This window comes from Raphanus sativus, chromosome 4 (genome assembly GCF_000801105.2).
Source record: "Raphanus sativus cultivar WK10039 chromosome 4, ASM80110v3, whole genome shotgun sequence".
NCBI classification, from domain to species: domain Eukaryota; kingdom Viridiplantae; phylum Streptophyta; class Magnoliopsida; order Brassicales; family Brassicaceae; genus Raphanus; species Raphanus sativus.
Genome location: NC_079514.1, coordinates 28,474,205 through 28,498,885, shown reverse-complemented (window position 1 = coordinate 28,498,885; position 24,681 = coordinate 28,474,205). Strand labels below are relative to the sequence as shown.

The window sequence follows — 24,681 nt, the reverse complement described above, 5'->3', positions numbered from 1 at the left end:
AGCAAAGATCATCTAAAAAAACAAAAAAAAAACAAAGATCATTGATTGCAATTCTAATATATACAGTTGATTATTGCCGGCGAAAAAGAAAAATATGCATGATGTAATATTATCGAAATTCAAACATGTCGTTACCTAGCTGTCCTGTTACGAATATATACAGTAATTATATTAAATTATCAATAAATAGTTCAATATGTATTTATAATTTTATATGGGTAAATTCACGTGGTTTGACCATATGACTTCGAAAATATTGAAAATATTTAAATATAGTAAAAAATATTCTCATAAGAACCAAAAGATAACTTTTAAATATGCCTCCACGGTGGACTCAACTATTTTGATAGCCGAGGAGCCAAACACAAACGTCGATTAGACCATATCGATTAACAATATAACCACTCTCATATCATTATCCTTCAACTGCATTCCAAAGTGTTAGTTACACACTTACACTTAGTTAAATTGGAGACTACTTTTTGTTACAACTCAAAGTATTTAATAGTTATGTTGTGGACAATTAACCATACAATTCTTTTATAGAACTTTTCCATCCAAACAAGATAACAAAAAATAAGTACAAGTGCAATAAACAACAAACGATTAACCGGCCAATTCAATTCCTATGTTTAAAACTAAGATTATTAATATTACCGCCCCAAATAACACATAGTAAAATAGTTTATCACATAAATTTTGCCACGTACACCCAATATTTTTAATGATTGTTAGGTTTGTATTTTATAACCACGCCATTTATTAGTCATAACTAAATAACTCTTATATATATATATTTTTTTTTAGCAAAAAAAAACTCTTATATTATATAGTTGCCTATCGGGACACTGGTAGTTCAGAAACTGGTAGAACATATGTAGCAAAGCATGCATGACGTAAAGATGTCATATACATGGTCTCATTTTCAGTAGCCCGTACTCCTTGTATGATTTTTATCATATCTTACGAGTTGCGAGTACGTAAAATAGTCCGAAATGTAGTACGTATTCTTACTTCAATAATAGCTAACTGATTTTACCAAAAATAATAGCTAACTGAGCGGAAACAATAATATTAGTTAAGATTTATATATACTCTTCTTCTTTTTTTCTAAGAATCCAATCTCCTCGGGATAAAAATAAAATAAATTAAAACTTTTCAAGTGAGAAAGATCATAGTTTACAAAAAAAAAAAAAAAAAAAAGAGAAAGATCAGAGTCAAAGGAACATTTTTTTTTTGAACAACAGTCAAAGGAACATAAAATCCAAATTTTCAACTCCATAACCTTTTTGAATTTCTTGCACATGTAAAGAGAGAAACATTGAATGGGATGTGTCAGTTATCAGGTTTCTATAAAGGGTATGTTCATACTCTTACAAAGAAAAAATAAACAATAATCAAAATAGAAAGACGGCAACTAAACATAAGAAACGTTGGCAATTGGTATATACATATTTGAATAGATCTGTGCAACCGAAAGAGTAACAGTCAATCAGGCAGCCACTGCCTCAAGGTTTCACACTGCCTACTAAAGTGTGATTGAGTTTTGTTTCTTTTGTTGGGCCTTTCCTTAAACACATCGCCACGGAGTAAGGATTATGTTTATTTAGGCTTTACCCGTAGGCCCATAACTTCTAACATCAGTGTCTTTTTGTTACTATGTGGCCTAATTTTTACAAGGCTAAATCAGTTATCTGATTTAAATCGATTAGGTTATTATGAAAATCAGCTAATCAGCATTTCTTACAAATTGAGGACAAAATAATAGAGAGACAACACAGTAATCACCAGTTGCCATAAATATAATAACACAGCAGATAACATTCCAATCAAAAATATTGCATAAGCTAGTACTACTACTTAAAACATGTATTTTCGAGTTGCGTTGGGCCAATTCTTTTGTTTTTATTTATTTATATAACCTTCTGAACATAACTAAAACAGTATTTTCGATTTGGTATGTCTAAAAAGGTAGGAGTTTATACTCAGATGCCCCTCTAGAAAAAAAATCATTCTCCACATCCTCTCTCTATTCACAACACCCCTCTGTGGATTCCACTACCAATGTCAAATACCAAACTATCCTCTTATTTTTTAATATTTTTTTTACCTTTTTGAATCATTTATTTTTCATTTAAATAAATCAATCACATAAAACAACTCATGACCCACATATTTGTCTTAACCAATCAGATTTAAGCTTGGTCAAACCTCTCTCTTCCTCTTTCTTCTTCCATCATAAAATTCATCTTCTTCATCCTCCATTAATGATTTTGAAGCTTGAAGAAAAAGAAATTCTTATCCGTTTTTGATCAATTTTTTTTCTAAAATATCATTTAAATGTTTTTTACGTCATGGGTAACATTAAAAGATAAAAATTGATGGAAGTATTGAGAAATTAAAAACCATTTTGAAGACTATATTTATGAATTTTGGGCATATTTTATGTCTGTTTTTGATGATTTTTTTACCTGAATACTATTAAACAGATGTATCTCAGGTAGAATAAAAAAACAGATTCGATATAAATTATAGAAGATTAAAAAGGATTTCGAAAACTGTACTTATGGGTTCAACGTATAATTATGTCTGTTTTTGATGATTTTTGTGTGTAATTTCATTTAGATGAATTATATATCATGGGTAATATAAAATCCGTCCTAAAAAATTGATTAGTTAGTGCAATGATAAATTTTGGGTATTATGTTTTCAAATTTTCGATTGTATTTATTAATTTTATAAATATTAAAATAGTAAAGCAGATTACTTAAATATATTTCAAAAAAAACAATTATCATAAAAACGGAAAATATTTTGGTTTAAACCTTCCAATTTAAACTTTTGAAAAAAAATATTCTTATCTTCTTATTTTGATATTTTATACTTATGATTGGATTAAAAATATAAAAATTATAAAATAATAAATATATTGTTAATAAGTAAGAATTGATAAAAGTTTTGAGAGATTAAAAATAATTTTAAAAACGTGTTTACAGATTTTAGGTATATTTTATGTTCGTTTTGATGCATTTTTTGCTAGAAACTATTAAAAAGAAGATCATGGATCTCATCCTAGTTTTACTAAGTGTTATTTGGACTACATATATATTAGTGAGACTACTTAATTATGTTTAGTATGTAGAATCGATATATATTTCATGGCTATTATTAATTAGTAGACTATTCACTTAATAAATAAGTATATTAAGACTATTTTTATGACTATTAAACTATTAAAACGATTATTTTCTATAATTTTAGGAATATTTATCATTTTCCCAAAATGATTCCTTTAACTTCCATGGTTGTTGTGTGAACCATAAGACTATAGTAAGAAGAATTTATAAAAATACTTATTTCTGGTAAACTGTTTAATTTTACTTCAATTTTTTTCTTTGTTCTAATGATAATATATATATATATATATATATGTGTGTGTGTGTGTGTGTAAATTAATATGTATTACATAATTGTTAGTATAAAATTTTAAAACAAAAATTTTATTTATTACTTTAAATAATTATATTATGTGATTTTAATCGTCTATTATATCACAACGTATCATATAAAAATCTAATATTTATAACTAATTGGACTTATATTATAAAAGTGTTATACTAACAATTTATAAATAAAATATTTTATATTTTATTTATATGATATATAAATTGATTTTGATGTGTGATTTTTATTTTATTATTTTTATTAATAAATATTGAAAAATATTTAATGTTAATAAAAAATCTATAAGGAAAGTTATTTTGGTTAAGATTCATTCTATTAAAGAAATCTATAGAGAAATTTATTTTGGTAAATTAATATGTATTACATAATTGTTAGTATAACATTTTAAAACAAAAAATTTATTTATTACTTTAAATAATTATATTATGTGATTTTAATCGTCTATTATATCACAGTGTATCATATAAAAATCTAATATTTATAACTATTATATTATAAAAGTGTTATACTAACAATTTATAAATAAAATATTTTATATTTTATTTATATGATATATAAATTGATTTTGATGTGTGATTTTTATTTTATTTTTTTTATTAATAAATATTGAAAAATATTAATGTTAACAAAAAATCTATAAGGAAATTTATTTTGGTTAAGATTCATTCTATTAAAGAAATCTATAAAGAAATTTATTTTGGTAAATTAATATGTATTACATAATTGTTAGTATAACATTATAAAACAAAAAATTTATTTATTACTTTAAATAATTATATTATGTGATTTTAATCGTCTATTATATCACAGTGTATCATATAAAAATCTAATATTTATAACTAATTGGACTTATATTATAAAAGTGTTATACTAACAATTTATAAATAAAATATTTTATATTTTATTTATATGATATATAAATTGATTTTGATGTGTGATTTTTATTTTATTATTTTTATTAATAAATATTGAAAAATATTTTATTTTAATAAATAATAAAATAAAAATCACACATGAAAATCAATTTATATATCATATAAATAAAATATAAAATATTTTATTTATAAATTGTTAGTATAACACTTTTATAATATAAGTCCAATTAGTTATAAATATTAGATTTTTATATGATACATTGTGATATAATAGACGATTAAAATCACATAATATAATTATTTAAAGTAATAAATAAAATTTTTGTTTTAAAATTTTATACTAACAATTATGTAATACATATTAATTTACACACACACACACACACACACACACACACATATATAGATATTATCATTAGAACAAAGAAAAAAATTGAAGTGAAAGCAAATATTTATACGGCCACGGGTCAATCTATAGAAATAAATAACAATGGCGTAAGATTTTATTTTAATGAATTTATTTTAATTTCAAATATGTTTATATATTTTATTTATTTATAAATTATTTTATTTTTTATTAATAATGCTAAGATTTTGGAATTGAAAAAAATTATGACCCATCTCTATATTATTTTAATTAGGAATTAAAATTTATATCAAAATATTTTTTTAAAACTTTTAATTTTTATTATAACTACAAATGTTATTTTCAATCTAAATTTATGTTTAAAATATTACAAATATATCATTTATAAATAAAAAACTAAAAACATAAAATAAATACCCGCCCGGTTGGACGGGTCAAGATCTAGTACTGTTGTATAATCGGATCAGACTAAATATAGAAAAAGATTTCAAAATATGCTATATTTAATTATATACTCAATTTTGATTTGTGTAGTTTTCATTATCTTCTTTAGATATGTGACACGTGCTCTTTTCATCTTTGAATAATTCCCTTTAAAGATCTTTCATCTGAAAAAAATTGTTCATATTAAATTGTTTTTATAAAATGTAGGATTAAAGTTTAAAAGATTTTTGTTCTGTGTAAGAGATATTAATTTAAAATAATAATATAAAAATACTCATGTAAACATATGCACATGTGAAAATAATAATTTAAAATAATAATATAAAAGTACTCATGTAAAAACGTGCATGTTTAAAAAAATCTTCTCGAAAAACGTTCAATTTTTATATACAAAAATTTAATATTTTAGTTACACTTAGTAATTTTCAAGGTAGTAGTAATACTACCTTACACATAGTAATATTTTGGCAAATTTCAAGTTTTATTAGTAAAACAATGTCTAAATAAAATAATTTGTAGTAAAATAATTTGTACAATAATGAAAATTATTTTATAATAAAATGCATATTATCCTTTCATTTTTGTATTAGACTATAACAAAAGAAAATCATGCGCTTTCAAAGCGATTAAACTGTATTCTTATACGATATTATATTAGTATGAACTCAACATCCTATTATAATGTAATATATATGATACTGATAATTTAGTTTATTTAGGTTTCAGTTTTCATATACAGAATAATTTGTCTATGAATTTTGTATAATACACACATATATCTATCTATATTATTAAAGCAGATGACTGCTTATGAATCTACCCCTGAAATTTTTAAGTAATTACAAAAATTACCTATATTTTTTTGTCAGCACTATTTGCAACCAATCAAAAGTATTTATTTTGCAATTACATTAAAAAGTATTTAATATGATTCAGTTCTTATCATTTTTGAAAATTTGTTTCCTAAGTGTTGGCACCATATCTTTCCAAAAAATATTTCACGTTATTAATTATTTGAAAGCATTTATTAAATGAAACCTCAAAATAAAATCAAGTTGAAATAATAAATGATTAAATCAACAAAATCATAATACATGTCTCAATTATCTCAACTCCTTAAAAATAGTTGCTTTTAAAATAAAAACTAAATCACATAAACTAAATTTAATAAAAATATAGAAAATAATTTGAAACGCACAAATGAATTTTTCAATACATAGAGTGTCGAAGGTATAAAATATTTTATATAAATAAAAAAAATCAGTGTAAAATAAGTTTAACTTCAGGTGAAATTAATAAAATCATATTACGGGTTAGAATTATTTAGATTCTTCAAAAATTTAGTCATATTTAAAATAACAAAAAATAAGCTATATAGTTAAATTCAAGATAAATTTCATAAAAAGTTAAAATATATAATTTATCAAAAATCGTAATTTTTATTACATAAAATATTTTTTCCTTCAAAAAATATACCCTCCCTTTTTAAGGGCGGGTAAAAATCTAGTTTTTAATTAAAAGGAATGACATTAAATGATAGTTATTGAGCAAAAATCATGGCTAAGTACAAAATGTATTCTTGTTTAAATAGATTAGATACAACATATTATATCAGTACAATATATAGATACATGAAGAAAAAAAATTCAGTATCATATTAACATGAGTGTTTTAGGGTTTCTGTTACAATTATGAAATTATTGACCCAGCCGAGAAAAAAAAAAGAAATTATTGACCCAGTTTTGTAAAAAATTACATTTTGCCAACATTCAAACGACACCGTTTTATACTCGAGCCCAAGAGGGTAGAGGCCCAATCTCAAAATAAAATGACAAAGCCCACCTACGATGAGATTTCCTGGGGAAACAAACTGGTGATGTAGCTTTTTTTTTTTTTGAACAAACTGGTGATGTAGCTATCTCGTGTCTCAATTCGATCTCAATTCGAGTGTCGAATTCCACCAATCCATTAGGGTTCCTGGGAAATTTTAAGTGCCTTTTGATCAATTGAAGATCTCAAGTTTTTCAATTGCTGTGTGTGTGATGGTGGCAATGGAGATTGGACCAGATGGGTCAGGCTTGATGGAATTGAAGAGGATAGTGGTGAGAGCGAAATATTTGAACTGTGTGACCATTTTCATTTCTATTTCAGAGGTGTAACTCTATCCTTGGTCTCATTTGTTTCTGGAACAGAAGAGTAGGGTACATTTGTATTGGTAATTTTATTTCATTTCTAGAACAATCATAAGCTATTAGGCTTATACAAGGTGTTTATTATATTATCAGTCTAAGTGGAATTGAGTCTCTTATCTAATTACGGTAAATACTTTGAACTGTTAGGGCTCTCACTCAGCTTGCCCTGATTCACCACTTGGTCCAGACGCGTATACGAAACCTTACTTGTTCAAGATTACAATGAAGTTACCAAGAAAAGCAACCAAATACCTAAAGGCAAAGGGGTTCCTAAGTTCTCTTCCGCACTTGAATCCCTCACGATGGAGCCTATTACACGTGAAAATGTAGATGATTCATCAGATTATGCAGAGCGTTTGTCTACCTTGCCAATGATTAGTTGCCGAGAAGCCTCCTTGTCCCGTCAACATGAGGATTCTCTTAGTTTTGGACTGCCTCCAATAAGCACTGGATACTGATGATGTTCCTCCTGGTGCAACCCTTACCGCCCATTTTCTCTACCAGCTGGCCCTTAAGGTAAGTCAACAATGCAGAAATCAATTTGAACTTAATTCATGATGTAGATGAAAGCAAAAACACTACAAGACTTCTTCTGTTCATTTATCTGAATTTTGTGACCATTTCATTGTAGATGGAGTTGAAGTTGGAGATATTTTCACTTGGTGATGTATCAAAGAACGTTGGGAAGATTACGACAGAAGGGTTCTTACATACACTTGTGATCCACAAAACGAATGCGGCCACAAGAAATCGACCACCAACTGGACTGAGCTACTAAACGGATCGAAAGGATGGAAGTGTACTGGTGAAGAAATGGCTTCAAGAGGCTCTGCGTCGTGAAAACATCTCTGTTAACGTGAGGGCACAGCCTGGTTACGCCACGAAACCAGAGCTCCAGGCCATGGTCAAGGCGTTTTCCCAAAAGCCAGTTGTCTTTATTGAGAAACAAAGGGATTATTCAGTTAGCGGCAGCTACAGCCGCTTCGCTTGATGGTGTTAAATGTAAGTGCTGTGTGATACGAGTCAGGGTGTGGCAGCTCAAATCAGTGACCTGATAAACAAAACACTCCAAGCGAAGAAGAATGAGAAGCAAGATTCATCATCACGAGGGCTTCTGTCTTTCCGTGATGCCCTACTTCTTACAGTAGTTGGTTACATTCTCGCTGGCGAGAATTTTCTTACAGCCGGCTTCTCTTGGCAAGAAGAGCATTTTCGATGCTGTTCTCGGGAATCCTTCTGCTGGGAATCTCAAGTTTCTAAATGGGTTGACAGAAGAGCTTGATGATCAGTTAGACATTGATGCCCTTGATGATGATCCATGGACCATGGTGGAAATGGCAAAACATGAGTTTTTGATTTTGCAGATGGTGTACATATACCTTACGACTATGATCCCTAAAGAAGATGCACTTCTGTGTGAGGTTAGACATTTTTAATCACATAAGTTTATAGAGTTGGCACCCAAAGAAAATTCATGCTCTTATTAAGTTCGGCTTTCATTGCGTTTTGATTATCTTTTTCCTGGATGCATCATGTTTGCTGTTATATGGACATCATCTTGATAGATGTCTTAGCTTGGAAACACTGATCTGAGAACTCTATTATAGATGGCTCGAGCAATAACGATTTACTTTGTCGAAGTATGAAGATGAGACCACACCAGAAATTTGAAGTTGCTAGAGTGTAAGGTATCTCTGTAATCTAATGTCTAATATTATAATTAAATTAATATCTGTTTTGAAATTAGTCCTGCAAATTAGTGATATATCTTTGAAGAATCTTGGAAAACATGTTCTCTTATATTGTGTTGCAATTCTTAGTCTACATTGATTCATTAGCTTCTTATAAGTTGCTTGGTACTGTTATCAGTGTTATGAGAAAAGAGTTGATTTTAGAAATTCCAAATCTAGCAAAGTAGCGGAAAGAATATGATTGGGACCCTGTATCTTCTTCTCTTTTCCTATTACATAATTAGTTAGGGGGGTTTATAAGACTTTAGATATTTTGTATTCATTGATACTCGGATGCTTACGTCGGTTAAGCCACTAAACTAAGAAAAAACTATGTAGACATGTGGTACTATCCAAAACTCTAGAAACGTGTTTTTTGTGGTGTCTTTGGATTCTTAGAAATCTCTATTTTTATCTATAATGTTTTTCAGGTGTGAGTGGATTTTATGGAGAGGAGAACGAATAGAACTTTCTTTTCTGATCACAGACCGGTTTGTGCAATATCTGCAATAGAAGTTGATGTGAAGAGTCTGAAAAAGGTAGGTTCAGGAAGTTTATTCTTGTGAAGCTGCAAGATTGGTTGAAGATTGCCATTCACAAAAGCATAGTTTGGTTTTAACTAAGATTGTTACCGTTCTTTTTGAGAACGAAATATATTATTTGGAGAAGTATTTTTTTTCTTCATTGTATAGCTATATGTTTTCTTTTGGCATCAGCCATCATGGTATATATATATTTGATTGTAATTAGATGAGATCAGTTTACATATGGAGTTAAAATCATATTGGCTGCTATCGAACTCTCCTATTGACACTCAACTTTCCACTGAATGTAACTATCAGAGCTGCAATGTCCCATTGATTTCTTCCTACTCAAATTGTTAAACATGTTTATGCTATTCGAGTCAAAACAAACACATAGTGGAAATAATGTGAACATTACAAATCGTACTAAAGGTTTTTCAAAATCATCTTACATGAAAACATATACTTAAACTTTTATTTTTAACAGTTTGCTAAATTTTTATATTTGAAAGTCTCAAACATCCATCACAAACATAACCTTAAATCTTTCTCCTCTTCGCTACTCTCACTCAAATACAAATGACTAAAGCAAATTACAAACTGATAAAACTATTTCTTTTCACATAACAAAATTGGAGGCGAAGCCAAATGCTTAGCAAGTCTTTCAAATAGTTCCTAACTTGAACAAAAAACCCAGACATGCGAACATAACCTTGGATGTTATAATTTTTGCATGACCTTACATATAGTGAAAATAACTTTTTACCTGTAATATCTAACACTATTATAGGAAAAAAACCCGGGCGTAGCCCGGGTATAATCTCTAGTAGCTTATAATGTTCTAAGATCTGAAGAAGTTTCCGGTTCTAGAAATGAAAAATAATAATGGTTGAATATTTAAATGCAAACGTAAATATTAACGTTTACATTAAAAACAATCTTAGCCCATGCATCATTAGTCATAAACAAGCAACTAAATAATGAAATGCTACTCTGTTTTATAAGAAGTTACGAAGTAAGTGAATGTGGTATTAATACTACGAAAAAGTATAAGGAATGAAATAATGAATCGCTTTGTACACTTTGGAGTCACGTTCTCTTTTAAGGACTCGTATACTTGGCCCTCTTTTACAGAAAAAGGTTTGAAAATATTTAACCAAGATGTTGTTAGCCTAACAAACCATCAATCTTGAATGTTTCTTGGTGAGTCATCGATTTCAGGGAAAGTGGTCGAAAAAACTGTTTATAATTTTGTCTTATTGTTTTGTACTGATATTTTCATAATTAAATGGGATGATGTGGGGAAAAAAAAGGGATGATGTATACAAACATACGTGAGAATAAGGCAAATGAAAGGTTAAGTCGAATGTCATACTGTTAAGTTAGGTCCATGATTGGGAAAAGGAACCTAACTCATGCAATCCTTTATTCTCAAGTTTTGCATTTTTGTTTTGTCGTGGGCATGTCAAACATCAAAAGTTCAAAAAGAAAAAAGAAAAAACACCAAAATGCATGACTACAGTTTTGTGACAAATTGACCACGTAACATCTATGAAAGACAAGTGTGAGATTGACGTATAGTAATATTATGAAGCATAATCTATCTTTTTTCTTTTCTTGTAAATTGGCATGAAGCATAAACGCTTTTTGCATATTTGACTCAAAACTCAAAGTGAAATACAAAACTAATTTTTTTTTGTCTATTCACTCTACATGTTCACATTATTTACGAAAATGCAATTAATTTTTTTATTATTTTTTTCGAAAATGTTTTTTAATTCTCTCAACCTCCTCATCTTCAAGTATTTACAAGATTGACATTGACATCAATATTCCAACCACCATGAACAACCAATTTGAAGCTCTTAATGCACCTGAAATCGGTTTACACTCTCTTTCTCAATTATTATGAAGTAAAAACAACATATCTTTCACTTTGTCTCCATATTCATCCAAAAACCTCAACCTTTTGATTCAATTTTTTTTATGGTTGATAGAGCCATTCAATCATACTATTCTTGGTGGGTTACTTTCATTTGAGGTTCTTGGTGGTTGGAAAAGACTTATGTGTTCTAAGGAAGTCTTCTCACTAGTTTAAGGTATGCATTTTTTTTTCATATCTGTTCGCGTAGAAAACTTACTCGTAAGTTATTTGGCTGTAGCCTAGACGATTTATTCGTAAGTTGTCTAGAACAAACGGGTTAGTTTTGCATTTGACCAAATTGTGTCAGATATTTGACTTTTCCTGGACGTAAGTCGTCTCTGGAAAAAAGAAAAATTTCCATATTTTATTAAAGGTAGATGACTTATAAGTAAGTCATCTCAGATTAGTTTTGTAATTAGAAAATAAAACTTAAATATTTAACTTTTCCCAGACGAGTTACACGAAAGTCGTTCAGTCAAACGGCATACTTGAAAGTCTTTCAGGCTAAGCAAAGTCGTTCAGATTTTTTTCCGAGATTCTGGTCAAACCTTGTTTATCCCGAACGACTTTCTCGTAAGTCGTCTGGGAAAAGTTAAATGTCTCAGTTTTTTTCGAATTGCAAACTAACCTGAGACGACTTACAAGGAAGTCGTATGGCTTTCATAAAATATTGAGTTTTTTATTTTTCTAGTCGTAAGTCGTCCTGGAAAAGTCAAATATCTGACACAATTCGGTCAAATACAAAACTAACCCGTTTATACTAGACGACTTACTAGTTTTTTAACAAACAAAGATGGAAAGTCAACTGAAAAATGACATGTTTGGACGACTTACTGATAAGTCGTCTAATTCTTCCAGACGATTTACTGGTATGTCGTTTGCGTCAATGTTTAGTAAACTTTCATTTTCTCAATGTTTACTAATGTGTTGTATTTTGAATTTTTGCAGATGATGCGTCAGTTACATGCAGTGTATGAAGAATGGTTGTTGAAAGACGACTGTTGGGATTTTGTGGTTGATAATTTCCAAGGAGCGAGAATTTTTTTTTTTGAGTGAAAGTTCGAAACATGCTGAACTTGTTACAATGGCTCAAGAAGATTATAACCTGGATATGAGCACATAGTCTGTGGAGATAACCTACTCACTACCAGAAGCAATGATGCAAAAGATGGGTCCAGACACCCCTCCTATTCATGTTACAAGTGAGAGACAAGTTCGAAACTTGCTCGAGATAACCAAAACGCATGGAGTACGGTTTTGTGTATCAAGCCGTAGCAAGATCAGAACGGTTTCAGAGGAAATGGAAGAAGATTATGAAGCTGATGAATGTTTTGAAGATGATGATTTGGTTGAAGATGAAAATCATGATGGAGAGGAGGATGGTGGGGAATATGATGATGGGGAGGATGATGATGGAGAGGAGGATGATAGAGAGGAGGATGCTGATATCTATGATATTGCTGAAGAGGTCGAGGATGGTGAGGATTACAGTGTTTATGGAAAGGTTAAAGATGAGGATGAGGAAGAAGATGATGATATGTGTTTTGAAGATTTCAAAGAGACATGCTATTGAAAGAGGAAGATCGACTGGTAACAAGCTATATGTCAACAAGAGTTTTGTTAGTAAGGATGCACTAGTTTCAGAGCTGCAGTTGACAGCAATAAGGTGTGGGTTCTCCTTATGATTATACAAGTCAATGAAAACTCTCTTTGTGGCAACATGTCGTGTTAGTGGTTGTGGATGGAAGATCAGAGCGAGTGTGAAACATGGGACAAACATGTTTTGGGTAACAAAGTATGTGGAAACTCATACATGCTCAGTGGGAGACCGAATCGCTCAGTGGAAACACTGTACTCTGAAGTATGTTGGTAGGCTTTTCATTGATCGTGTTGGAATCATTGATGGATTGACTCCGTAGCATACCACAGATGCAATGAAGAACATGTTTGGCATGACGCTTAATTACACCACTTCATACATAACACTATTATATGCACAAACATTGGTGAGAGGATCAGCAAAAGATGAGTATCCGCGACTGCCATCATATCTCGAGTAAATCTCCTTAGCAAATGCCGATTCTATCACGGCTATAGAACTTAATTTTGAGAATAGATTTAAGTATATATTTCTCTCTTTTGGAGCTTCTATAAAAGGTTTTAAATATCATAGAAGGGTCATTGTGGTGGATGGGACTCACCTAAGTGAGAAGTATGTAGGTGTTATGTTAGTTGCAGCCGCACAAGATGATAATTTTCAGATATTTCTATTGGCTTTTGGGATCGTAAATCAAGAAGATGAGCCTTCTTGGGAATTGTTTTTCACAAAATTAACTAGTTGTGTATCTGATGAAGAACCTCTGGTGATAGTCTCTTACCGGCACGCGGCCATTAAAAGTGTGTGTGATAAGGTGTTTCCTTGGACAGCCCGAGGAATATATTATTATCACCTTCAAGATAACATTGTCAAAAAGTATAAAGGAAAACATCTCTTGCACTTGGTGAAATGTGCTGTTTATGTTCATACGGTTTCAGATTTTGACCCGTACATGGCTGAGATACAGAGGGCAAACCCGGACCTTGCAACGTATTTGGTGAATGCAGACGTCAGCTTATGGTCAAGGTTTTACTGTTAGGAAGACATGTACAATATAAAAACTAGCAACATTGCTGAATCTATTAACTCCGCACTGAATCGATCTAGAGGATTTCCGATTGATTTTCTGTTGGAGTTCATAAGGGAGAAGCTAGGAAGGTGGATTTGGAAAATGAGAGAAGATGCTTTGAGTCTCCCAACTCAATATAGTCGGGGGTTGAATACTTGCTTGCTGTTCGGTCGGTGATAGCGGATACGATGAGGGTTCAAGAAATTGATGGATGGCGATTCTTTATGAAAGGTGGCAAAATGGACTGTGTGATTGATTTGGAACATGGAAAATGTGATTGTGGTGTCTATGCAGTGGAAAAAATAACTTACTCTCATGTTATAGCTGCTGGAACATCTGCTGGTGTGCATGTCTCCACACTTGTATGTCCATGGTACTCAAATGATTATTTGTTTGCAGGATACTTTGAGAATATATATCCTTGTGTAGGAAAACAAGTTGAGGCACGTACATGCTTTCCTCCGGATATAAAGCGTGGTCCGGGGAGACAAAAGAAATCAAAATGGCAATCTTGGTTGGAGATATCCAGGATGAGAGGACGCTAACCCCGGAAGCAACACAAGGTTTATAGATGCTCAAACTGCAAATAAACTGCCATACGAAACCACAATGTAAGAAATGACTTGGACGACCTTCAAGTAAGTCATCCAGAAGACCTTCTAGTTAGTCGTCCAGTCCAGAAGACCTTCAAGTTAGTCGTCTAGGTATTAGTCTTCCAGAAGACCTTCAAGTAAGTCGTTCAGAAGACATTCTAGTTACTCGTTCAGTCCAGAAGACCTTCAAGTTAGTCGTCCAGGTATTAGTCTTCCAAAAAACATTCAAGTAAGTCGTCCAGAAGACCTTCTAGTTAGTCGTCCAGTCCAGAAGACCTTCAAATTAGTCATCCAGTGTTTAGTTAAGAATTTAAGTGTTATGAACTTATGTGTGTCAACTTCTTTGTATTAAGAATTATCTATGTCAAATTGCATACGTTATGAACTTATCGGTGTCAAATTGCATGTGTTATGAACTACCAGACAAATTTAAGAAGATAACAATCCAACATATAATATTATCCGAAAGGTTCCAAAAGGTCACTGCACAGAAGACTTTTCAGACGACTTAAAGCTAAGTCGTTGAGACACTCCAGACGACTTAACTGTAAGTTTTATAGGTATGTCTTCTGTGCAGAAGATAGGTTACAAAAAAACTTCATCTTATCCTGGTTTTGCTAACATTGTCTTATCTATCATACATCAGCAAAACAAAATAATCAAGTTCAAATACACACATCAGCCTAATCTATCATACAAAATAATCTAATGTAACCTGTTTATCACCCCTCATACGTGTCCAGGTTGTCATCATTGTCCACGTTGTCTATCTCATGGTAGCCAGTAAGCTCTTTAAATATATCCACCGTCATCTTATCCCTCATAGCCTTCCTGTTGCCCTTAGAAAAGTCTTTTTGATTACATGGCATCCCAAGGCTTGACATTCAATGTACCTTAGAGCGTCGCGCCACAATTACTAGATCGGTTCTGAGGTATATTGGTCGGTCTCTCATATGTGAATGGCTCCAGGGTGTATTGGGCACGTTGTTCGTCGGAGGAAGTGCACTCAACAAGCAGATAAGGCACCATGTGGAGAAAATGCTCCATTACCTCATCGAGATCTTTTTGGGAGATACAGGAAACAATGATGTCCCACACGACTAGGCGTCTCTTAGGGATTGATATCCACATAGCAATCCAATGAACTGTCTTTGTAGTTCACTGGCGCATATATATCATCAATATCCGCCCCCCAAAACTTGTTTGATTGGCAAAATGATGGTACAGTGCCTGAATAATAATCCCACGCCCCACCAGGGAGTCTTCTTCCTAAACTGTTTGGGTCGGGCACCGAGTCCTTAAAATACTTGTACTGGTTTCTCCATTGCCGAGAAAAGAGATGATCAAGGAAGCACATTCTCTCGCTCCTGAAGTGTTGTGGGTTAACATCATACCTCTTCCTCAACACATTAATCCAAACATCCATATGCTGCATATAAAATAATATAAGACAGAAGATATCAGAAGACTTACCGGTAAGTCTTCTACATAGAAAATTTACCAGACGACTTACTAGTAGAAGACATAAGTCATAGAAGAAGACTTACACAGTCGTCTAGCCAGGATAAGGAGATCCGGAGGGTTTGATACCACCAAGTTGGAATTTTAAGTGGTTTATCTTTGAGCGGAGTCATGACTGCAAACACAAAATGTAGAAAAGCAATCAGTTTTCATAGACTAAAGCAAGTTATTATGGGAAAAGCAATCACTTACGGATCAGTTTTCAACCCATCAGCGAGCTCCTTTAACTGTTTCTTGTCAATTGGTGCAAAAACTTTATAGCCTGGGAAACATCTCTTGTTAGGAATAATCTTTTGGCCGTGATGGTTGCTGTATAAGGAGATTGCTGTGAGGCAGCAAGTTTCCTTATTCGATCACTTTCCACGGCAAACTGCCAAAGCAGCATTCCTTTTTGTCTGATATCTAGCTTCCTCTTTTTGTACATCTGAAAGAGTGGATGCTTGTTTGTCCAATAAAAGAATGCTCGGTTCTGGACCTTTATCCTCGGGCAAATATGCTACCACTAGACTTAGCTCTTTCGAGGAACTAGGATCCTCCTTAGGATCCTCCTCAGAATCATTCTTATGATCTTCCTTTTTCTTCCTTTTCGCTTTTGCCTCATTAACACTTTCACTCTGCAATTACGATGTACAAGATGGGTTGGTTCCCAGGTTAACCAAAGATCCATTTCAAACATGAAACAAAATCCTTATACAAAATCCATATATAGAAACAAGTACATTATAAACAACAAAGCACATATAAGAAATAAAGCAAATCCAAATTTCAGTTCTTATTCTAAGGACTGTGTCTACTCAATCTCTTTTGATAGGTTTTGGGAGAGGATTTGATACTAACCCCGCGTTCGTGCGTCTGTTTTAGTCGGGGAAGTAGTGTTTTGAAGATCATAAGATGATGTCCCATTTGTGGTGATACCATCCTTCTTCTCCACATCTTCCATCCTATCCGACAGATGCTTGATCTCTTTAAGGCACGTCCCAAACCCTTCCTTCAAGGCATCAGCTAGGTCCTTGAAGCTTCTTTCAATATCCTTTTTGGTCATCCCACCAATACTCGTAGTCACCTCTGCACAAGCCTCTGTAGGAACCTCTTCACTAGCTTCTTCATGTGCCTCTGCAGGTGCCTCTTTACGAGCTTTCTTCCGAGGTCTTGGACTACTTGGATTGTCTTCCTTCACCACAACTATATGTTTCTTCTTTGGAGTCAAAACCGCCGTCTTTGTATTGACCCAAGTACCGGTGACTTCCCAGCAATCCATGGTCCACTTCCACGGTCTCTGATTAAAAATGACTTTAGTTATGTTCTCCGCGGCCGGGTCCTCAACATCAGAGTCCCATTGTGGAAACATTTCACCAATGTCTTTCTCAACAAAGTTGATCACCGTCGTCTGCAGTAAATAGAAAATATGAACTTAGATATTTGAAGGATTAAAAAAGATGGAAAGAAAACACTATGAAGAAGACTTATAATTAAGTCGTCTGGAATGTCTTTCAGCTGGATGACTTAGTAGAAGGCTTATATTTAAGTCGTCTGGAAAGTCTTCAAGCTGGAAGACTTAGTAGAAGATTTATACCTAAGTCGTCTGAATCGTCTTTCCACCCTTGAAAGCCGGTATCGGTGGAGACGGTCTGTTTGGTATGGGATTACCCTAATTAGCACTGAATTCGGGCAGAGCTCTGTACATCCAGATCTAGAGAGCTTGTACAACCCCATCAACAGTGTAACAACCCGTACTATCTTTGCCTTTCAGAGAGTCCATCAGCACCTGAAACGCGATTCTCCCCCATGGATAGTTTTCAAACTGTTCTAAATCCACCACTAGGCTCGTTAGACTAGCCCGTGTAGCGGTTGAGCCCTTTCTCCTTTCAATGTATCCAATGAAGATGGCAAGGTACCCGAACCGCTTGTTATCATCCCGAGAACACTATTTGCATCTCTCAAATGCTTCTATTATCTGTTGAGTGGATGGCTCAGCTTCGACATCAACTCCCAACATCTCCCAGAAAGAAGCCAACTCCTTTGTAACAACACAATTCGGTCTCTCAAGTCCTCGATGTACTCACAGTTCAGAACAATGAAGTTTTCAAACTCTAACAGTGAAAAATTCACCGGTTCTGGACCAACAAGACTCCACAGCTCGTACTTCTTCTTTATGTTGAGCTGAAAATCAAGCATGTAGTGAACCAGCCTTGAAACCCAATCAAATTCCTGCTCTTTGAACTTGATGAAAACTCTCAACTTCGACTCCTTCAGCTCTTCATATTCGTCATCATGAAGAGCATTCTTTAAAGCAGTATGCAACTTCGAACAATCCGTATGATACGAAATGCTCTTCACTGCGGGGGGCTCTTCCCCTAATGTATGTATCCTTTGAAGGAGTTTTAGAATATCCAATTTTTTGTCTCCAAAAAAAACAAAGACAACCATCTCAAACAGACAACCATCCAGTCTAACATTTCAATTATAAGTCTGGAAGACTTTTCAGACGACTTATAATTAAGTTGTCTGACAAGTCTTCTAAGACCTCTAGTAGAAAAATTTAAAGCCGACCTGAAAATTTGGAGAAGATATAGTCGCCTTCGATACATCGGTTATAGATCTGCAAAAATAGACGTGAAAAAGAAGCGCGGTGAGAACGACTATAGATACACCTTAAGTCATAAATTGATAGAGACAACGTTTTATGTTCATCTTTTCGTCAATCAATCACTCAACAGTAAGAGATATAACTTACCGGCGGTGGAGTTCAACGATACGCCTTCAAGAGAAATGACGCTAGGGTTTACAGAGAACCGGCGGTGAGAACGAGACGCAAAACAGCGCTAGGGTTTTCAGAGAAACAGCGCTAGGGTTTCCTCTCAGATCTGACATAGAGGAAGCGGCAGTGAGAATGGTGGTGAGAACGACGGTGATAACGGCGGAGAGATAACTGGCGGTGAGAACGATGGATCAGAGAGAATGGACGGAAATTGCCTTTGAGAGAATCGGCGTTAGGGTTTTCTGAATTTCGCTAAAAATTGAATAAAAAATCATCTTACATATGTCCAGTAAATAATCCGGTTAGGTTTAAAAGTACATTGTAAAATTAAAAGTTCGGTCCGGTTTGGACGACTTACTAGTAAGTCGTCTGATGAATACTATATACATCAGACAACTTACTAGTAAGTCATCTACTGTAAATTTAGGGTATGGACGACTTACTAGTAAATCGTCTAGACCCTAAATTTAACCCCTAAACTAAATTGACTAAATTAACTAAATAAACACGTTAAAAAATCAAATTAAACTTAAATAGTGTTTACTATACACAAAAATAAATGCACTTAGGTAAATTTTAAATTTTTCAAAAAAATATTTATACTTTCCAATATTTAATCCTAAGAACACATGCAATACTACAACAATTGTTGGCAAAACATAAACCAAAGAATATCATAACTCATTACTTTCACTCATCAATGTTGAAAACAATTCACTTTTGTTATATCTTAATTTATATCACTTAAAACATATGTTAATTACATGATTTCAATTTTTTACTTATTAAAATATTTTTTATAAAAATTTTAAATTATTTTTAAGAAAACTATACCAGACGACTTTCAATTAAGTCGTCTGGACGGCTTACTTGAAAGTTGTATGGCTAGAAGATTTGCGGGGGTTAAAAACATAAAAGAAAAATCGTTTTTGTTTGTCTGTTCATAAGGGACTGATTGTAATTTCAATAACTTTTTAAGGTTATTTGACGGCTTATTTGAAAGTCGTATGGCCAGAAGATTTGTGGGGGTTAGAAACGTAAAAAGAAATCATTTTTGTTTGTTTGTTCATAAAGGACTGGTTATAATTTCAATAAAATTTTAGGGTTATTTTTGCACTTGATTCAAATAGAGTTTATTTTACCATTTGGAATCAAGTTGTGAATCATATTTGGTAAAAATCCCTGAAGCATAATCTGTCTTTTAGCAATGTTATTCTACTCCTGATCTTATATACATCATATATATGTGTGTGCGCGCGCGTGTGTAGCCTCCGCCACTGTGTGTGTGTGTGTTCGTGTGTGTGATACTCATAGATGAATAAAATGATATTAATCTAGTGACTATCGTTTTTGTTAGTCTGGGTCAGAAATGTTAGTTGTCGCTTGATGCATACCGATTGTAAATGCTTGAAGATGAGGTGCTATTCATTTTGAAACTATCTTGTTATATATATGTATTTTTTTAAACTTGTACGAAAATAATTAAAAACCTTACTTAATTATATAGATTTGGCTCTTGGAAGTCTAGCGATATCTATAGCAACAAACAATTCTGATTATAAGAATATACATATGCTTTCGAATTTATAGAAAAGTTATAAAGACTTACATATATATATTTCGTATAAAGACTTACATATATATATTTCGTTTAATTACTGTTATAGTAATTTTATCTATTTTCCATTTTGAGTTTATTTGTACGATCAATAACACAATCAAATTAGTAATGGGATATATAAACTAATTGGAGGTGAGGTATCTTAACTAGTTAGAGGTTGGGTATATCCTTTGTCACGTTTGGCAATCGAAGAGCCGTCCATCTATCTTATTAAAGCTGAAGTACAATTTCGGTGTGTTTGGATACTTGGATAAGAATATTAAAAAAATTTGGTGTGTTTGGAAACATGGATTGTAGTCTTTTTTAAAAAAAATTGATTTTGTTTGGAAACAAAGATAGTATCATTAAACAGAAAAATAATGGGCTTAAGTTATTAAGTCCATTATAAAAGAATGTTGTCAATATATATAAGAAAATATAATACAAAGTCCAATTTGAAATACCAACTCAAATTATAGTTTTTATATTTCATATTAAGTTTTTAAAATATAATATATGTAATTATTTATATGATGATACATATTAAATACTATTAATTATATGATTACTTATATGATGGTACATATACAATACGATTAATTATATGATGAAATTATATGATATATAATAATGACTAAGGATGGGTTTTCAGATATCCATACGGGTTTGGTTATGATCGGTTTGCGTTTCGGGTTTTCGAAGGTCAAAGATTTCAGTCCTATTAGGATGTTTCTAAATTTTTGTTTGAGTTTGATTCGGATCTTTGCGGGTTTGGTTTGCGTTTGGATAACCTATTTAAATTATTTTTAAAGTTTTAAATCACTATATATTTTAAATTTCTCAAAATCTATAAATAAAGTAATATATTACCTATAAATTTAAATAACATATGTCAGAATACCTAAGCTTAACATATCAATTGGTTCGATTTAAAATTTTGGATACGAAATCAATAACTATTTTAAGTATTTTTGGTGATTTGAGTATACTTTAACTATTTCAGATATTTGTTTTTGACTATCTTTATATATTTTCAAGTATTTTAAACCAATTTAAAAGTATCATTTTGATGTTTTATATACGTTAAATATAAAAATAATTAATATATAAGTATATAAATCTATTTTTAGATAAATTCAGGTACATGAATACTTCGGTTCGGATCCGATTCGGTTCTCTAACTAACAAAATTTTGAATAATTCGAATATTTAATCAATTTATGTTCAGGTTTGGTACTATATTTACGGATTGGTATCAGTTCTTTTCCTCAGATTCATTTTGCCAAACCCTAATAATTATATGAAAAACAAATATCATCATATTTTTCAAAATATACATCCGCGGAGGTGCAGAGATCAAAGTCTATAATCATTTATTTTAACAACAAGCCAAATAAAAATGTTGATTGAAGAGCGAATAAAACAAAACTAGAGAAATACTTAGTTTACGAGAGACACTCTATGTGTCAAATTTATTATAAAGAAAATTTTATTAAAATAAATAAATTCAATAATTACAAACAAATAATATATTTCATAAAAGTGAAAAATAATATCCGCGCTTTCGAAGCGCGGGTCAAAATCTAGTATCCTTTTCAAACAGAAAAAACGTTCCGACAATATTTTATTTCGAGCACGCAGTCTTAAATATGAAGCAAAATTTTATTATAACCATTTGACAAAAAATGGAAGACAGCTACGGACTTTTCTACTGAACCACATAAACGTAGTTATCCTGAATTAAGCAAAGCGCATAACCAATAGCTATTTTTATCGTAAAAATGTTAACAAGAACAATGTTCAAGCCTATCAAAGCAATGAAGTGAATACATTAGACTAATAAAATGAAGACAAACCCACTCTATTAAAACCTAAAATGGTAAAATTGATTCACGCAAAAGACAAGGAGTGTGCATGATAATCTTTGGCTGAGCAGTAGATTTTTTGGCCTTATAGATGGAGATGAATGATCATTCTTTTACGGCTTTGTGAAGTATATTTCACATGATATTCGTTTAGTTTAGAGTGTCAAGATTGCTAATTATTTTTGGATCACCTGGATATATGCAGCCATGACTTAAAATTATATTAGGTCAGTAACCAATAGTGTAGCGGTAAGTACTTTAGTTTACCTAAATGGTTTGGAAAAAAAGAAAGAAATGTTCAAATACTTGATTGTAAATTTTAAGCAATGAACTTCAAATTGGAGCATACAGTTACTATAACAAGCCAGCAAAGAATCTATTTTGAAACCAGTTGCAATATCAATATCAATGTATAATGTCATGTTCTAAACTTCTGACCCAAACTATATCACAGATTAAGATATTCTTTCAAGATTATGGTGGGAAATATCACATGAATCCAAAGGTTTTCCATGGTTTGCGTGAAAGAGTCTTCAGTTCCCAAAGAACAAAGAAGGATTGAGATTCAGAGATTTGGAAACATTTAATGATGCATTTCTTGACAAGCATACTTGGAGAATGTTAACAAATCCATACACATTTTTGCCAAGAATTTTTAATGTCGAGTACTTTTGATATTCAACTTAACTAGAAGCTACAACTAAGGGGCTGACTGGTTTTCCGGCTACCACCCGCAAACGCAGCTTTGCGGTTCATAGCGGTTGTTGGCGTTTCGAAACAATTACAGAAAACGTTACAAATCGCTTCAAACCGCTCCGAACCTCTTAAAATTAAAAGCTGATTCCAGCTAGCGTTTGCGGTTGCGGGAGGATAAATTTTTTTCTTTAAAAACATAATAAATAAAAATAATACTAAAAATATCCAATAAAAATTTTAAATTGAAATAATAGAAATTGTAAAATGTATTCATATTATATTTCAATTTATATTATAAAATTTTAAAACCAAAATATTTTCTATAAATTTTTAAAATTTAATAATATGATTTTATAAATATAAATTTTATATTTATCATATCATTATGATTTTTAATATTTTTATAATTACATAAAATGTAAATATTGTTAAATTATTATTTAACAGATGTTGCGTTTGGTAGTTTACCAGTCATAAGAGTCCCGCAAATGCAACAATTTCTAATAGCTGTACCAGTCATACAAATCGCTAGAAAACGCTTAAAACCGCAACCACTTGCACCCGCAAACTCCCGCAACCGCAACCGCTGCGGTTACACCAGTCAGACCCTAAGAGATACCAACCTTATGGTGTCAATAAATTTATGAAGTAAGGTACTCGATTTGTGATTGGGGGTGGAAAGTGTCTAATTGTATCAAGATCATAAGTTGCCCACCAATCTTCTAAAATATGTTATACAACAACACAATATGAGAGTCTCAGACCTTGTGTGCTATGAGGTAATACTCACATTTGGAAACTCCAACAAGATCGAGAGTATTTATGTGAAAAATATTATCAGTTGTTGACAACTCTGCACTTACCTCATTTTGAAACAGTTAACATCTTGGCATGGTGCCATAACAAATCAGGAGCACCTACCGTTCGATCGTGCTATATGTTAATGATGAAAATTTTGGTTATTCGATAATAAACTAGTACTGCATGCACGGGATCCAAAACTAAAACAGAAATACATGCAATCTGAATATGATATCTACGCTAAAACATTAGATGTGGCATATTCTATCTAAGGCCATTGGAATAACATCAAAGATTGTCAACAAGGGGATTCAAATTGATAGAACATGTCCACATTGTTTGGTTGTTGAGTAAACAATAAATCACATGTTAGGTAATGTCTTTGGTCTTTGCAGACATGGAGAGCTAATCACTTTACAATTGGATTTTCACATTTTATTTTGGATGATCTTGAAATGATCATGAGTCATATATTGATAGGTAATCAGTAATGTGCAATACATCAAACAGTAGCACCTATCTTGATGTGCAGAATATGGATAATAAGGAATAATCTCATCTTCTAAGGAAAAATAATTAATCCAATATGAGACACATATATGGTGCGTGCTGAGGCAAATAATTGGCTTTCATAAACATTCGGAAGCACAATGTTAATCT

The 24,681-nt window shown here is 32.0% G+C and overlaps 1 long non-coding RNA gene and 1 pseudogene across 4 annotated transcripts; one reads left to right on the top strand and one right to left on the bottom strand.

The window, feature by feature from the left end:
- Window positions 1-7,033: 7,033 nt before the first annotated feature.
- On the top strand, window positions 7,034-9,886 carry LOC108831689 (uncharacterized). 4 transcript variants are annotated; one of them, XR_008944678.1, is made up of 5 exons: window positions 7,034-7,253; window positions 7,491-7,859; window positions 7,975-8,764; window positions 8,909-9,031; window positions 9,505-9,886. It is a non-coding gene; the product is annotated as an uncharacterized LOC108831689 (long non-coding RNA). The 4 variants fall into 4 exon arrangements; XR_008944677.1 differs by having other exon boundaries at window positions 7,034-7,304; XR_008944679.1 differs by having other exon boundaries at window positions 7,034-7,366; window positions 8,951-9,031.
- Window positions 9,887-15,502: 5,616 nt separating this feature from the next.
- Window positions 15,503-19,471, bottom strand: LOC108831687 (uncharacterized; annotated as a pseudogene).
- Window positions 19,472-24,681: the final 5,210 nt, after the last annotated feature.